The sequence below is a fragment of the Babylonia areolata genome, chromosome 27 (assembly GCF_041734735.1).
Source record: "Babylonia areolata isolate BAREFJ2019XMU chromosome 27, ASM4173473v1, whole genome shotgun sequence".
NCBI lineage: Eukaryota > Metazoa > Mollusca > Gastropoda > Neogastropoda > Buccinidae > Babylonia > Babylonia areolata.
The window spans coordinates 41,843,025-41,858,207 of NC_134902.1; positions in this window are offsets into that span (position 1 = coordinate 41,843,025).

Here is a 15,183-nt window from a genome sequence, read left to right on the forward strand (position 1 = left end):
GTCTCTGACTGTTGACTGTGATGTTGGGCTCAACGTAGGGTTTCCCTGGGGCTGGCTGATGGAGAACTTCAGTTTTCCTCGTGCTGATGGTAAGGCCGAAGTTCCTGCTGGCAGTGGCAAACTTGTCGACGCTGAGTTGCATGTCAGCTTCAGATCCAGCATTGAGGGCACAATCATCAGCAAACAAAAAGTCTCTGATGATGTCTGTCATGACCTTCGTTTTTCCTTGAAGCCTTCTGAGGTTAAACAACTTGCCATCTGTTCGGTACTTTAGGCCGATTCCAACATCGCCATCTCTGAAGGCATCAGTAAGCATTGCAGAGAACATGAGGCTCAACAGCGTTGGAGCCAGGACGCAGCCTTGCTTGACACCATTTGTGACAGCAAAAGGAGCAGATGTTTCGCCATTGTCCTGGACTCGAGCCTGCATGCCTTCATGGAATTGGCTGACCAAGGAAATAAATTTCCGAGGGCATCTGTACTTGGCCATGATCTTCCACAGTCCCTCTCTACTCACGGTGTCGAAGGCCTTAGTGAGGTCGACATAGGTGGAGAACAGATCAGCATTTTGCTCCTGACATTTCTCTTGCAGCTGCCTTGCAGCAAACACCATGTCGGTGGTTCCACGCTCTTTCCAGAATCCACATTGGCTCTCAGGCAAATGACCTTGGTCAAGGTGTGCTGTGAGGCCGTTTAGTAGGATCCTGGCAAGTATCTTGCCTGCGATGGAGAGCAAGGAAATGCCCCGATGGTTATCACAGGCTTGCCGGTTCCCCTTTCGCTTGTACAAGTGAATGATAGATGCATCTTTGAAATCCTGGGGGATCATCTCTTCTTTCCACATGAGTGAGTACAGCTGATGAAGCTTCTCAGTCAGCACAGTGCCTCCATCCTTGTAGACCTCTGCTGGTATGGAGTCTGAGCCAGGTGCTTTGCCACTGGATAGCAGACGGATTGCTTTCTGGGTCTCAAGAAGTGTTGGCAGATCGTCTAGTGCTTCCTTGATGGGGACTTGTGGGAGACGGTCTATGGCTTCATCATTTATGGAGGAAGGGCGATTTAAGACACTGTTGAAGTGCTCAGCCCAGCGTTCGAGAATTTTCTCCTTCTCGGTGATCAAGGTATTCCCATCTGCACTGAGGAGGGGGGATGATCCTCAGGATGTGGGGCCGTAGACTTCTTTTAAGGCATCATAGAACCTCTTCATATCGTGCCTGTCAGCATATCCCTGGATCTCATCAGCTTTGTCACTCAGCCACTTATCCTGCATCTGGCGTAACTTTTGCTGAACAGTCCTGCGGATGGCATCGTACGCATCTTTTTTTGATGTGGACTTTGGGTTGCTCAGGTAGGCTTGATGCAGACGGCGTTTCTCATCCAGAAGCTGCTTGATTTCATCACAGTTTTCATCAAACCAGTCTTTGTGCTTTCTGGTCATGGGTCCCAGGGTCTCTGAAGCTGTACTATAGATCAGCTCACGCAGGGTCCTCCAGTCAGACTCCACATTCTGGTTGTCCAGAGAGGCGGTTTCCAGACGATCTTCCAGCAGCTCCACAAAGGACTGTTTGATGGTGATGTTATTCAGCTTAGCGATGTTGAGAACCGTTTTGGAGCCTTCTGGCCTTGGGGGCGTCTCTTGGGCTGGATTCGAATATTCAGCTACGAGACTACAAGGCGATGGTCTGTCCAACACTCGGCGCCGCACATGGTCTTTGTTACACGTACATCTTGCCTATCCCTTTTCCTGACGATGACGTAATCGATGAGATGCCAATGCTTTGAGCGTGGGTGCATCCATGACGTCCTGTTACGGGTAGGGAGGCAGAAAACTGTGTTGGTTATCAGCAGTTCATGCTCTGCACAAGTCTGAAGCAAAAGCAATCCATTTGGGTTGCAGTGGCCCACACCGTGCTTTCCAATCACTCCATCCCAGGAGATGTAGTCAGAGCCAACTCTAGCATTTAAGTCCCCAAGAATGATGAGCTTGTCTGCTTTAGGGATAGCAGCAATGACAGAGTGAAGGTCCTCGTAGAACTTCGCCTTCACTTCATCCGGGTTGGTCATGGTTGGGGCGTAGGCACTGACAATGGTGAGGTGCTTCTGGCCAGATGCCAGTGGGAGTTTCATGGTCATAAGCCTATCGTTGACTCCCTTTGGGATTCCAGCTAGCTTGCTGACAAGTGCTGTTTTTACTGCAAAACCAACGCCAGCCTCACGTCGCTCTTCGCTTCCTCGTCCACTCCAGAAGAAGGTGTAACCAGATCCCCGTTCACAGAGCTCGCCTTCACCTGCAAGCCGAGTCTCACTCAAGGCTGCGATGTCAATGTTGTATCTGGCGAGTTCGGATGCAGCTAGTGCCGTTCTCCTTTGGAGTCTGTCCGCGTTATCTCTGTCCAGGAGAGTCCTTATGTTCCAAGCACCAATGGTGAGAGGAACGATCCTTGTTTTTTTCTTTTCTTTCTTTTTTTTGTTTCGACCGCTGATGTAGGGTCCCCACCAGCCGTGGTATGCTGGCCAGGGTGATATGGAGCAGGCAATTTTTAGGGCACCTTTTCTAGCCCCTTCCTCATGCCAGGGAGGTGAGCAGTGCATTCCTAAAGAGGGCTGCTCAGACGCTCAGACGGCTGCCGAGTTCCATCGCTGCTCCTGTCGACGAAGAACGACCCTATGGCCTGAGCCGCCTGCGTGCAGGTCTGCGGCTGCGACTGCCAGTGTACCCACACCTGTCGTTTCGTCGCTCGCCTGTCGCCACAGGACTTGGGGGTGATGAAATGATGAAGGATGAAAGGTCATTTTGGATGACTGATGACTTGCGCGATGAGTTTGTTTAAAGTGAAGAGGAGTTGCGCAACGTCGACCTCACTCTCTCGTCCGGGTCCACCAATTTCCAGTGGCAAGACTAAGTCGAGATGACTGGAGGATGAGCACGGATGCAGTGGATGACCAAGATATCCTTTCGGTGTCTCATCTTGCTCTCTGCACTCCACAGTGCGTTGCTGTAACCGCCTTCCTCTCCGTTGAACCGATAGGTTTCTTCCGCAGATTCTGCCGGATCCAGACTTCGCATGCATGGATAGACACACCCCGGGGGCCAACTGCGTGTGGCATGCACACAGCACAGTGGAGCTAGATGGCCGTCGGTGGCTCTCCTGAGCCGACGCCCTTTTATGGATCTCCATAAGGGTGTCTAGCCACCCGCCTCACCAGTCCCGGAAGGGAGCAGTGGGAGTGCCGGTTTAGTCGCCGGCAACCCGACCCTGAACAGGTTGTACTGGATTACAGGTTACCAGTAGCAGATCTAATGACCTGACCTGACCTGCTGCTGATGCTCACGACATGAAGACCTTCCATGATGGTCTCCGAGCTGTGTATGGGCCGAGAGTCGGCTGCCCAGAGAGCCTAATCCAGCTGATTGCGTCATTCCATGATGGCATGCAGGCAGAATACAGGAAAATACTGACATGTCGGATCCGTTCCCTGTGGTAAATGGAGTGAAGCAGGGCAGCATCCTGGCATCCACACTGTTCTCCATTCTCTTCTCTGCCATGCTGATTGACGCCTTCCAAGACTGTGACCGGGGCATCTACATTCAGTATTGCACAGATGGCAAACTTTTCAACTTGCGGCGACTCCACACCAGGTCCAGGGTGTTTGAGGCACTGTTGAGAGAATTCCTCTTCGCTGATGACTGTGCGCTTGCTGCACACACCCATGAGGACATGGAGTTCATTATAGACAGGGTCTCAACCTCCTGCAGGCGCTTTGGACTCACCATCAGCCTCAGCAAAACTGAGTACATGTACCAACCAGCTAGCTCACAGAACGCCAGTGCCTCCCCCCCACCTGCAATCAAGATCAATGACACAGAGATCAAGTCAGTCGACAAGTTTTGCTACCTGGGCAGCACCTTATGCAGCAATGGAGCCCTTGATGGAGAAGTGACACTGTGCATCGCCAAGGCCAGCTCCGTCTTTGGCAGACTCAACAACAGGCTGTGGAACAACAAAGGCATCAGGTTCAGCACCAACCTACAGAGCTACTGTGCTGACCACCTTGTACTGCTGTGAAACATGGACGACGTATCGCCGTCACATTCAACAACTTGAGCAGTTTCACCAGATATGCCTACGAAAGATCCTCGGCATAAAGTGGCAAGACAGGGTCTCCAACCTCCAGGTCCTAGAGAGGAGCGGCCTGCCCAGCATCGAAAGCCTGCTGATCCAGTGCCAGCTACGCTGGACAGGGCACGTTGTCCGCATGACAGACAGCAGGATCCCGAAGATGCTTTTGTATGGCCAGCTGAAGGAAGGCCACGGTGAACTTGGAAGACCCTGCAAGCACTTCAAGGACACGAAGACAAATCTCAAAGCCTGTGACATAGACATCGCATCCTGGGAAACTGATGCCCTTGACCGCTGTCGCTGGAGGATGCTGTGCTCTAGTGGCATAAAGACGTTTGAAAACAAGAGAACGCTGGTCATTAAGGAGAAGCGTGAGCGAAGGAAGCAGGGCTCAACTTCTGGAGACGTTTTCCCTTGCAACACCTGTGGGAAGTGCTGCGCGTCCAGAATCGGCCTCTTCTCCCATATGAGGACACACACCAACAGATAAGCCTGCCTGCCTACTCATCCGTCGGACCGACGGCAGACTCCATCATAATCATAGGTGTCTATTTCTACAAACGAACCTCGTGGGAATGATAGTTGAAACTGGAAATTATTTTTGTTATTCAGATTATTTACTTTTTCTTGTATGATTGCTTCTCGCGAATCATGTTATTTCATGTCTGATTTATTATTTTCAAGGATTGTTTGTAGACACAGTATGTTAAAGAAACCGAAATCCGGGTGAGTACAAATTTGTATATTTTTGTAGTCTGCCAAGATTTCCATTTATGGAATCCTGCCACTTCTTGTGGCCAACAGGACAGGGAACCAGGAGGGTCCTGTTGGAAAGCAAACCGCTCAGAGTGACGACCAAAAGAGGAATCTAGATTTATTGGATCATTGCCAATGTTTATTTATTAGATGATTTATTTCAAGATTTACTTTTCTGAAAGAATGTGTGTGTGCATGGAATGAGTTGAAATACTTAGATACATTATGTTTGATTTATAAAGAGGGAACGTTATATACAATTGCCTGTCTTTTGGTGCGCCTTCCGAGTGGATGGAGTGATGTGTGACCGTGGAGTATGACACAGCAATTGATTCTGTCGTTGAAATCAGAGACAGACAGGCGTACAGACAGACAGAGAGAAGGACACACACAGAGAAAGAGAGAGGAGAGACAGAGACAGAGAGCAGGAACAGTGGAAGACACCACACATCGTCTCAGTTCTTAGCCGCGTTATGAGTGGTGAACACCTCAGAGAGAGAGAGAGAGTGGGGGAAAAATAGAGAAAGAGACAGAGACTGAGAGAGAGAGAGAGAGAGAGAGAGCGGGGAGATAAAGAGACAGAGACTGAGAGAGAGAGAAAAGGAAAGAGAGCGTGACACACACACACACACACACACACAGATCGGGGGTGACATCAGAACGGTCCCGTGATGTTGCTCCATGCTCAGTGCAGTCATGTGCACTGTCCCCAGCAAGGACACACACACAAACACACAACAGCACATCCCTCCACACAGTTTTGTGTTTCGCAATGTTCTTCTGGGTCACAGAGGTCTGCATCCCTTCCCTCCTCCCTCACTCCTCAACTCTTGTTACCCTGGAGCCCCCACCCCTTCCTCAGCAATGCTTTCTTTCTTCCTGGTCTATCTTTATCCCACACCCCGCCATGTCTACCCGTATCACCCACCCCACTCACGGGGAAAGAGACGCGGGCAGTTGTGAGGAGGGGTGGGGGCAGGGTGAAAATCCCACAAAGGAATCGATTGTTTGCACCTCTCCACTGGATCAAAGAGCTTCCTTTCCATTGCACCTCTCCACTGGATCAAAGAGCTTCCTTTCCATTGCACCTCTCCACTGGATCAAAGAGCTTCCTTTCCATTGCACCTCTCCACTGGATCAAAGAGCTTCCTTTCCATTGCACCTCTCTACTGGATCAAAGAGCTTCCTTTCCATTGCATCTCTTCTGGGTCAGAAAGCTGTCCTGGTTTGCATCTTTCTACTGTGTCAGAAAGCTGTCCTGGTTTGCATCTCTCTGCTGGGTCAGAAAGCTGTCCTGGTTTGCATCTCACTACTGGGTCAGAAAGCTGTCCTGGTTTGCATCTTTCTACTGGGTCAGAAAGCTGTCCTGGTTTGCATCTCTCTTCTTGGTCAGAAAGCTCCCCTTGACTGTGTTATAGTGTGCCAGCAGTGTCACCCCTACCACCCACACTTTCTGTCCCACTTCCCTCCCTATCCCTTCCCCCCACCCCCTCCTTTCTAATCTCCCACCCCCTCCTCCAGTCCCAAGTCCAGCCTTTGAGGTCGCGCCGACCCCTGCTCCCCTTCCCCCACCCACCCCAGTCCCTCTGTCATTTCACAGTCACTGAGCCCAGCTGTGGTTGCTATATGGCGAAACCAGTTTTGCCAGCCTGGCAACTTATGCTAATGCCGGAACGTTTCCCGGGCAGGGGTCTCTCTCTGAAGGCGCCCCCACCTTCCCCTTCCCCCGTTTTTCCTTCCTCGGGATTCACGCTTTTTTATCGTTTGATGCAGCTGTTTACACGTCGAGAACTTCTGCTGATGTGATCTCAGATCAAGCCGGCTAACATGTCGAGAGTTGTATCGTCCTGTCTCCCCAGTCTCTTTGTGGCGTAAACGGGTAACTTGTCATCATAGCATGTGTATAGACAAGTGGGTTGAATTGGACGAATCAGGATGGGTCAGTGAATCTGTCAGTCATTCACATAGCATCACAAGGACAAGCCAAGATTGGTCACTTCAGTTCAACCAGTTGGGGGAGTGAGTGTTGTATCATGCATTATTATGCACAGTATGTTGTGGGAGGGAATACAGCAACACACACATAAAGCAGCACACAGTAAAAAATTCACCCTACACCTAAAGCACTTCCTACAAGCAGCACACAGCTCATCAAGGATTTCCTTGCACCTCACATAATTCAGTCGGCCTATGTCAGTTTTCACTTCTGGGAAACGGCTACGAACTAGCTGTGCTGACTGGTTTTACAGTAGCTAAGTAAGAACTTGTGGCCCTGCTATTGGTGTGAGAAGAGTAGTGTGAGTGCAAGTGTGTGCATCATCAGTCAGTCCTGTACCCCCCTCTCTGTTCCCTGTAGTGTGCATCATCAGTCAGTCCTGTACCCCCCTCTCTCTGTTCCCTGTAGTGTGTGCATCATCAGTCAGTCCTGTACCCTCTCTCTGTTCCCTGTAGTGTGTGCATCATCAGTCAGTCCTGTACCCCCCTCTCTGTTCCCTGTAGTGTGTGCATCATCAGTCAGTCCTGTACCCCCTCTCTGTTCCCTGTAGTGTGTGCATCATCAGTCAGTCCTGTACCCCCCTCTCTGTTCCCTGTAGTGTGTGCATCATCAGTCAGTCCTGTACCCCCCTCTCTGTTCCCTGTAGTGTGTGCATCATCAGTCAGTCCTGTACCCCCTCTCTGTTCCCTGTAGTGTGTGCATCATCAGTCAGTCCTGTACCCCCTTTCTGTTCCCTGTAGTGTGTGCATCATCAGTCAGTCCTGTACCCCTCTATCTCTGTTCCCTGTAGTGTGTGCATCATCAGTCAGTCCTGTACCCCCCTCTCTGTTCCCTGTAGTGTGTGCATCATCAGTCAGTCCTGTACCCCCTCTCTGTTCCCTGTAGTGTGTGCATCATCAGTCAGTCCTGTACCCCCCTCTCTGTTCCCTGTAGTGTGTGCATCATCAGTCAGTCCTGTACCCCCCTCTCTGTTCCCTGCAGTGTGTGCATCATCAGTCAGTCCTGTACCCCCCTCTCTGTTCCCTGTAGTGTGTGCATCATCAGTCAGTCCTGTACCCCCTCTCTGTTCCCTGTAGTGTGTGCATCATCAGTCAGTCCTGTACCCCCTCTCTGTTCCCTGTAGTGTGTGCATCATCAGTCAGTCCTGTACCCTCTCTCTGTTCCCTGTAGTGTGTGCATCATCAGTCAGTCCTGTACCCCTCTATCTCTGTTCCCTGTAGTGTGCATCATCAGTCAGTCCTGTACCCCCCTCTCTCTGTTCCCTGTAGTGTGCATCATCAGTCAGTCCTGTACCCCCCTCTCTGTTCCCTGTAGTGTGTGCATCATCAGTCAGTCCTGTACCCCCCTCTCTGTTCCCTGTAGTGTGTGCATCATCAGTCAGTCCTGTACCCCCCTCTCTGTTCCCTGTAGTGTGTGCATCATCAGTCAGTCCTGTACCCCCCTCTCTGTTCCCTGTAGTGTGTGCATCATCAGTCAGTCCTGTACCCCTCTATCTCTGTTCCCTGTAGTGTGTGCATCATCAGTCAGTCCTGTACCCCCCTCTCTGTTCCCTGTAGTGTGTGCATCATCAGTCAGTCCTGTACCCATCTATCTCTGTTCCCTGTAGTGTGTGCATCATCAGTCAGTCCTGTACCCCCTCTCTGTTCCCTGTAGTGTGTGCATCATCAGTCAGTCCTGTACCCCTCTATCTCTGTTCCCTGTAGTGTGTGCATCATCAGTCAGTCCTGTACCCCCCTCTCTGTTCCCTGTAGTGTGTGCATCATCAGTCAGTCCTGTACCCCCCTCTCTGTTCCCTGTAGTGTGTGCATCATCAGTCAGTCCTGTACCCCCCTCTCTGTTCCCTGTAGTGTGTGCATCATCAGTCAGTCCTGTACCCCCCTCTCTGTTCCCTGTAGTGTGTGCATCATCAGTCAGTCCTGTACCCTCTCTGTTCCCTGTAGTGTGTGCATCATCAGTCAGTCCTGTACCCCTCTATCTCTGTTCCCTGTAGTGTGTGCATCATCAGTTAGTCCTGTACCCCCCTCTCTGTTCCCTGTAGTGTGTGCATCATCAGTCAGTCCTGTACCCCTCTATCTCTGTTCCCTGTAGTGTGTGCATCATCAGTCAGTCCTGTACCCCCCTCTCTGTTCCCTGTAGTGTGTGCATCATCAGTCAGTCCTGTACCCTCTCTCTGTTCCCTGTAGTGTGCATCATCAGTCAGTCCTGTACCCCTCTATCTCTGTTCCCTGTAGTGTGCATCATCAGTCAGTCCTGTACCCCCCTCTCTGTTCCCTGTAGTGTGTGCATCATCAGTCAGTCCTGTACCCCCTCTCTCTGTTCCCTGTAGTGTGTGCATCATCAGTCAGTCCTGTACCCCCTCTCTGTTCCCTGTAGTGTGTGCATCATCAGTCAGTCCTGTACCCCCCTCTCTGTTCCCTGTAGTGTGTGCATCATCAGTCAGTCCTGTACCCCCCTCTCTGTTCCCTGTAGTGTGTGCATCATCAGTCAGTCCTGTACCCCCCTCTCTGTTCCCTGTAGTGTGTGCATCATCAGTCAGTCCTGTACCCTCTCTCTGTTCCCTGTAGTGTGTGCATCATCAGTCAGTCCTGTACCCCCCTCTCTGTTCCCTGTAGTGTGTGCATCATCAGTCAGTCCTGTACCCCCCTCTCTGTTCCCTGTAGTGTGCATCATCAGTCAGTCCTGTACCCCCCTCTCTGTTCCCTGTAGTGTGTGCATCATCAGTCAGTCCTGTACCCCCCTCTCTGTTCCCTGTAGTGTGCATCATCAGTCAGTCCTGTACCCCCCTCTCTGTTCCCTGTAGTGTGTGCATCATCAGTCAGTCCTGTACCCCCCTCTCTGTTCCCTGTAGTGTGTGCATCATCAGTCAGTCCTGTACCCTCTCTCTGTTCCCTGTAGTGTGTGCATCATCAGTCAGTCCTGTACCCTCTCTCTGTTCCCTGTAGTGTGTGCATCATCAGTCAGTCCTGTACCCCCCTCTCTGTTCCCTGTAGTGTGTGCATCATCAGTCAGTCCTGTACCCCCTCTCTGTTCCCTGTAGTGTGTGCATCATCAGTCAGTCCTGTACCCCCTCTCTGTTCCCTGTAGTGTGTGCATCATCAGTCAGTCCTGTACCCCCTCTCTGTTCCCTGTAGTGTGTGCATCATCAGTCAGTCCTGTACCCCCTCTCTGTTCCCTGTAGTGTGTATCATCTGTCAGTCCTGTACCCCCCTCTCTGTTCCCTGTAGTGTGTGCATCATCAGTCAGTCCTGTACCCCCTCTCTGTTCCCTGTAGTGTGTGCATCATCAGTCAGTCCTGTACCCCCTCTCTGTTCCCTGTAGTGTGTGCATCATCAGTCAGTCCTGTACCCCCTCTCTGTTCCCTGTAGTGTGTGCATCATCAGTCAGTCCTGTACCCCCTCTCTGTTCCCTGTAGTGTGTATCATCTGTCAGTCCTGTACCCCCCTCTCTGTTCCCTGTAGTGTGTGCATCATCAGTCAGTCCTGTACCCCCCTGTCTGTTCCCTGTAGTGTGTGCATCATCAGTCAGTCCTGTACCCTCTCTGTTCCCTGTAGTGTGTGCATCATCAGTCAGTCCTGTACCCCTCTATCTCTGTTCCCTGTAGTGTGTGCATCATCAGTCAGTCCTGTACCCCCCTCTCTGTTCCCTGTAGTGTGTGCATCATCAGTCAGTCCTGTACCCTCTCTCTGTTCCCTGTGTGCATCATCAGTCAGTCCTGTACCCCTCTATCTCTGTTCCCTGTAGTGTGCATCATCAGTCAGTCCTGTACCCCCCTCTCTGTTCCCTGTAGTGTGTGCATCATCAGTCAGTCCTGTACCCCCCTCTCTGTTCCCTGTAGTGTGTGCATCATCAGTCAGTCCTGTACCCCCTCTCTCTGTTCCCTGTAGTGTGTGCATCATCAGTCAGTCCTGTACCCCCTCTCTGTTCCCTGTAGTGTGTGCATCATCAGTCAGTCCTGTACCCCCCTCTCTGTTCCCTGTAGTGTGTGCATCATCAGTCAGTCCTGTACCCCCCTCTCTGTTCCCTGTAGTGTGTGCATCATCAGTCAGTCCTGTACCCCCCTCTCTGTTCCCTGTAGTGTGTGCATCATCAGTCAGTCCTGTACCCCCTCTCTGTTCCCTGTAGTGTGTGCATCATCAGTCAGTCCTGTACCCCCCTCTCTGTTCCCTGTAGTGTGTGCATCATCAGTCAGTCCTGTACCCCCCTCTCTGTTCCCTGTAGTGTGCATCATCAGTCAGTCCTGTACCCCCCTCTCTGTTCCCTGTAGTGTGTGCATCATCAGTCAGTCCTGTACCCCCCTCTCTGTTCCCTGTAGTGTGTGCATCATCAGTCAGTCCTGTACCCTCTCTCTGTTCCCTGTAGTGTGTGCATCATCAGTCAGTCCTGTACCCTCTCTCTGTTCCCTGTAGTGTGTGCATCATCAGTCAGTCCTGTACCCCCCTCTCTGTTCCCTGTAGTGTGTGCATCATCAGTCAGTCCTGTACCCCCTCTCTGTTCCCTGTAGTGTGTGCATCATCAGTCAGTCCTGTACCCCCTCTCTGTTCCCTGTAGTGTGTGCATCATCAGTCAGTCCTGTACCCCCTCTCTGTTCCCTGTAGTGTGTGCATCATCAGTCAGTCCTGTACCCCCCTCTCTGTTCCCTGTAGTGTGTGCATCATCAGTCAGTCCTGTACCCCCCTCTCTGTTCCCTGTAGTGTGTATCATCTGTCAGTCCTGTACCCCCTCTCTGTTCCCTGTAGTGTGCATCATCAGTCAGTCCTGTACCCCCTCTCTGTTCCCTGTAGTGTGTATCATCTGTCAGTCCTGTACCCCCCTCTCTGTTCCCTGTAGTGTGTGCATCATCAGTCAGTCCTGTACCCCCCTCTCTGTTCCCTGTAGTGTGTATCATCTGTCAGTCCTGTACCCCCTCTCTGTTCCCTGTAGTGTGCATCATCAGTCAGTCCTGTACCCCCTCTCTGTTCCCTGTAGTGTGTATCATCTGTCAGTCCTGTACCCCCCTCTCTGTTCCCTGTAGTGTGTGCATCATCAGTCAGTCCTGTACCCCCTCTCTGTTCCCTGTAGTGTGTGCATCATCAGTCAGTCCTGTACCCCCTCTCTGTTCCCTGTAGTGTGTGCATCATCAGTCAGTCCTGTACCCCCTCTCTGTTCCCTGTAGTGTGTGCATCATCAGTCAGTCCTGTACCCCTCTATCTCTGTTCCCTGTAGTGTGTGCATCATCAGTCAGTCCTGTACCCCCTCTCTGTTCCCTGTAGTGTGTGCATCATCAGTCAGTCCTGTACCCCCCTCTCTGTTCCCTGTAGTGTGCATCATCAGTCAGTCCTGTACCCCCTCTCTGTTCCCTGTAGTGTGTGCATCATCAGTCAGTCCTGTACCCCTCTATCTCTGTTCCCTGTAGTGTGTGCATCATCAGTCAGTCCTGTACCCCCCTCTCTCTGTTCCCCCCCTTTCGAATCTTTTTACAACTGCATCTCTTTACTGGTTCAGAAAGCTGTCCTGGTTTGCATCTCTCTACTGTGTCAGCAAGCTGTTCTGGTTTACATCTTTCTACTGTGTCAGAAAGCTGTCCTGGTTTACATCTTTCTACTGTGTCAGAAAGCTGTCCTGGTTTGCATCTCTCTACTGGCTCAGAAAACTGTCCTGGTTTGCATCTTTTTACTGTGTCAGAAAGCTGTCCTGGTTTGCATCTCTCTACTGGGTCAGAAAACTGTCCTGGTTTGCATCTCTCTACTGGGTCAGAAAGCTGTCCTGGTGTGCATATCTTCTGGGTCAGAAAGCTGTCCTGGTTTGCATCTCTCTACTGTGTCAGAAAGCTGTCCTGGTTTGCATCTCTTCTGGGTCAGAAAGCTGTCCTGGTTTACATCTCTTCTGGGTCAGAAAGCTGTCCTGGTTTGCATCTCTTCTCGGTCAGAAAGCTGTCCTGGTTTGCATCTCTCTATTGTGTCAGAAAGCTGTCCTGGTTTGCATCTCTCTACTGTGTCAGAAAGCTGTCCTGGTTTGCATCTCTCTACTGGGTCAGAAAACTGTCCTGATTTGCATCTTTTTACTGTGTCAGAAAGCTGTCCTGGTTTGCATCTCTCTACTGGGTCAGAAAACTGTCCTGGTTTGCATCTCTCTACTGGGTCAGAAAGCTGTCCTGGTGTGCATATCTTCTGGGTCAGAAAGCTGTCCTGGTTTGCATCTCTCTACTGTGTCAGAAAGCTGTCCTGGTTTGCATCTCTTCTGGGTCAGAAAGCTGTCCTGGTTTACATCTCTTCTGGGTCAGAAAGCTGTCCTGGTTTGCATCTCTTCTGGGTCAGAAAGCTGTCCTGGTTTGCATCTCTCTATTGTGTCAGAAAGCTGTCCTGGTTTGCATCTCTCTACTGTGTCAGAAAGCTGTCCTGGTTTGCATCTCTCTACTGGGTCAGAAAACTGTCCTGGTTTGCATCTCTTCTGGGTCAGAAGCTGTCCTGGTTTGCATCTCTCTACTGTGTCAGAAAGCTGTCCTGGTTTGCATCTTTCTACTGAGTCAAAAAGCTGTCCTGGTTTGCATCTTTCTACTGTGTCAGAAAGCTGTCCTGGTTTGCATCTCTCTACTGGCTCAGAAAGCTGTCCTGGTTTGCATCTCTCTACTGTGTCAGAAAGCTGTCCTGGTTTGCATCTCTCTACTGTGTCAGAAAGCTGTCCTGGTTTGCATCTCTCTACTGTGTCAGAAAGCTGTCCTGGTTTGCATCTCTCTACTGTGTCAGAAAGCTGTCCTGGTTTACATCTTTCTACTGTGTCCCCTGGTTTACATCTTTCTACTGTGTTCCCTGGTTTGCATCTTTCTACTGTGTCCCCTGGTTTGTATCTTTCTACTGTGTTCCCTGGCTTGCATCTTTCTACTGTGTCCCCTGGTTTACATCTCTACCTGGTCAAAGATCCCCTTGATTGCTGTTCCCCCACCCCCACCCCTCCTCCCCCACTCCTTCACCCTCCTTCCCTGTTGTCCAGTTTTCACCCCCTCCCCACCCCACCCCCCCAGTCCCGTTGACCTTCCATTTTCCTGCTGCTGTTGTTGTCCGTGTGTGGACCAGACCGTAGTGTGGGAATGGTGTGTGCTGGCACGCGAGGCTTTGTCTTGTCATCGTTTGGTCGTCAGCTGTTGTGATGTTGTTTGTGTACACAAACCCACGGTGTGCTCAAGGCCAGATCAGCTTGCTGGGTTGAAGCTTTCGAACAGCAGATTTGTGGTTCAGTCCGCACCCTTTGACACCTTGAAACTGAAACTGTGTTGTTTGTCTTGTCAAGGCTGTACCATCTGGTGCTGTGCAAGGAGATACAGAATCACACATACACACACACACACACACACACACACACACAGTGTGGGAGGAGGGGTGTGGGTGGGGGGACAGCAATCAAGGGGATCTTTGACCAGGAAGAGATGCAAACCAGGGGACACAGTAGAAAGATGGGACACAGTAGAAAGATGCAAACCAGGGGACACAGTAGAAAGATGGGACACAGTAGAAAGATGCAAACCAGGGGACACAGTAGAAAGATGGGACACAGTAGAAAGATGCAAACCAGGGGACACAGTAGAAAGATGCAAACCAGGGGACACAGTAGAAAGATGGGACACAGTAGAAAGATGCAAACCAGGGGACACAGTAGAAAGATGGGACACAGTAGAAAGATGCAAACCAGGGGACACAGTAGAAAGATGCAAACCAGGGGACAGTAGAAAGATGCAAACCAGGGGACACAGTAGAAAGGTGTAAATTCAATTTACCATCATGAAATAAAATCTTGACTTGACTTGACTTGACACACACACACACATCATACACATGTGCCAGTCTCTGAGTTGAAGTCATCTCAATCTTCGATGTTTTTCCAGGGGTAGAACTGATGGCAACATAAACCAGGGAGACCACTGACATGGGGAACATAAACCAGGAGGAACATAGACAATGGGAAACATAAACCAGGAGGAACATAGACAATGGGAAACATAAACCAGGAGGAACATAGACAATGGAAACATAGACAATGGGAAACATAAACCAGGAGGAACATAGACAATGGGAAACATAAACCAGGAGGAACATAGACAATGGAAATATAAACCAGGAGGAACATAGACAATGGAAACATAGACAATGGGAAACATAAACCAGGAGGAACATAGACAATGGGAAACATAAACCAGGAGGAACATAGACAATGGAAATATAAACCAGGAGGAACATTGACAATGGAAACATAGACAATGGGAATCATAAACCAGGAGGAACATAGACAATGGAAATATAAACCAGGAGGAACATAGACAATGGGGAACATAAACCAGGA